Below are 2814 nucleotides of genomic sequence, written 5' to 3'. Positions count from 1 at the left end.
CTGAGGGTCTCTGAGGGTCTCTGAGGGTCTCTGAGGGTCACTGAGGGTCTCTGAGGGTCTCTGAGGGTCTCTGAGGGTCACTGAGGGTCTCTGAGGGTCCCTGAGGGTCTCTGAGGGTCTCTGAGGGTCTCTGCGGGTCTCTGAGGGTTTCTTTGCTCCTGTCTCATTGTTTTTTGTCGCTGTGGTTCATTTCATTTCCCTGCAGCTCAGTGGAACCAGCATAAAAAGAGATAATGAATTTTATTTAGCGAATATGGAAGAAAACTGAACCGTTTTCAGCCTGAAGCCCGTGTAAAGGAATCAGAACGCGTCCAGAATGGGTCGGAGGTTGGTCTGGTTTTCACTCAGAGGCGTGATGTGGATTTGGTTTGGAACACTTCTTCTCCTGAAGCCCATAAACATCAGTGTTTGTTTGGTTTCATTTCATTTCAAGCGTTGATCTCTGCAGAAACAGCAACGGGCCGATTCCTCTGAGTGATGCTCAGGATTCCCCTCCGGACGGATCCGAACCTCTCCAGCAGATGAGCTGCCACACAGTCACTCTGGAAACACAGACGCTGAGCTCAGCTGCTGCTTCTTCAGGAGGTAATGTGGCGTCTTAGGGTTCAGCATGATTGAAAGAAAACAAACGTGAGCAGCTGAGACGTCTCTGTTTGGCTGAATCTGTGAAACGAGCCTTTATTTGAGCATCTGACAGTAAATTTGTGAGACTTTGCACAAACCGTCGCTGCCTTGATCAGGATTTATGACCTGATTCAGTGATTAATTAATTAAGGATGGGCTTCCTCCTCCAGGTTTCCGTCTCTCGGCTCCTCGTCCAGCTGCTGTCTCGGCGGCCATCTTGGCTGTAAACAGGTAAACAAACGTCGCCCATCTGCTTGGCATGAATATTGATGCAGCGAAGCCACAACCCAGAGGAGGCCGTGACACAAAGTCTCGGGTTGGTTCCTGTTAACTGAACCTGCGGAGCGTTTAAAGACCTTTTATCAGCCGAGTGTCTTCGGCAGAGTCACCTGTTTACAAAATCAGAAAGATTTCATTTATTCTTCGTTTGTCTGATGGTTTAAAATGACTCAAAATGTCTTTAATGTGAGAAAAGCATGACCAAAATGACTCTAAATGTCTGTGAAATGGGAAAAAAACACATCTAGCATGAAAAAAACTTGTCTGAAATGATTCCAAATTTATCAAAAGAGACAAAAGCCGGCCTGAAATGACTCAAAATATGGCAAAAACTGGCCCAAAATGTGTTGAATGTGANCATCAGTAGAAAGATGTTCCACCATCATGTAGAAAGATGTTCCACCATCAGATGTAGAAAGATGTTCCACCATCAACTGTAGAAAGATGTTCCACCATCAACTGTAGAAAGATGTTCCACCATCAGTAGAAAGATGTTCCACCATCAGATGTAGAAAGATGTTCCACCATCAACTGTAGAAAGATGTTCCACCATCATGTAGAAAGATGTTCCACCATCATGTAGAAAGATGTTCCACCATCACACTCAGATGTAATGAATCTCTCTGATGGCTTTCTTTGTTTTCACGCTCTCTGGTTGATCGTTTTCCTTTCAGCCTCGGTGGTGAGTTTTGGGCTTCATAAGGTCATTAATTTTTTACACGTAGTTCACGAAGTCGCTGTTATTTAAAGGCTGTCACATAGTGGCCCATAGCGCCACCCTGTGGTCAGCTCCAGAACTGCACCGCCGTAAAACGTTCACACTCTTAGATGCAGGTTGTTGTCGCTCAGCAGGTTAAATCTGCAGTGAGCTGCAAGGAACTGAAGGTGTGGGCTCAGTGGAGGCATCAAACACAGAACTTCCTGCATTCTGGTGAATCTTTATGCTCCAGTTTGTTTCCTTTCAGGACACTAAAGCCTTTTAAAACAGTGATTGAGTGTTTGGTGTTTTTGTGGAGCTGATTTGATCATTATACAATGATTTGGTCTGTTTTTCTTTATTCCAGCCCCTCAGATGTGCTGGTTTTCTTTTGTTAAGACGTTTCTGATCAGAATCACACGAAGCCCTGCTGAATGGAGCCGCCTCCGAGTGAAAACAGCGCCTCGGTTCTGTTTCCCCGTTCCCCCGTGCTCCGGGTTTGTTCTTCGGTTCCACGAGCTCATTAGGATGCTGATGTATTCGGTAACTAAAAGCTGCTGCTGAATGAGGACGAGGCGCTTTGTTCGATGCGAGTCCTCAGAAATGGAAATGCTGCGGCAGGACGGTGAGCACTCATCCTGTTAACAGAAGCACTTCAAACGCTGGGCCAGCTGTGATTAAGAAGCAGCTCGTCACGGCTTCAGCCTCCAGCTGGACTCGCTGTGAGCCGAGACCAGCGTGGCGCCCTGTTGTGATCCAAACTAGAACATGAAACCCTGAGATTTCAGTCATGTCGCTTTGAGTGGTTTGTGTCTCATTCAGCAGATCTGAAACGGTTCTGTTTCCGTCTTGTTGGACAAACTTCATGTCGTTTGTTGTTGTGAGTCCACGGGGAGTGAAGGAAATGTGACTGAAACTAGATCTTTTACTGTTTTTGTCTCGTTGGACAATGTTCCTCATTTTTTTGTAAAGTTTTTGCATCAAATTTCAGCTCATGTTGGATAAACGGTGAGTTTTAGTGTGAAAAACGACATAAAGGAAAACAACAAACAGTTGGATTTATTTATTTGTTTGTTTGTTTATTTAACAAAATAAAAACAAAACAAAGTGAAATCAAGACATTCAACTTGAAACTTGCTCAAAACGTGAAAAATGGTCTCTGAGGGGTTCTGAGGGTCTCTGAGGGGTTCTGAGGGTCTCTGAGGGTCTCTGAG

The sequence above is a fragment of the Stegastes partitus genome, unplaced genomic scaffold (genome assembly GCF_000690725.1).
Source record: "Stegastes partitus isolate 25-593 unplaced genomic scaffold, Stegastes_partitus-1.0.2 Scaffold823, whole genome shotgun sequence".
In the NCBI taxonomy this organism is placed as follows: Eukaryota; Metazoa; Chordata; class Actinopteri; family Pomacentridae; genus Stegastes; species Stegastes partitus.
Note: the sequence above shows the minus strand (reverse complement) of the source record.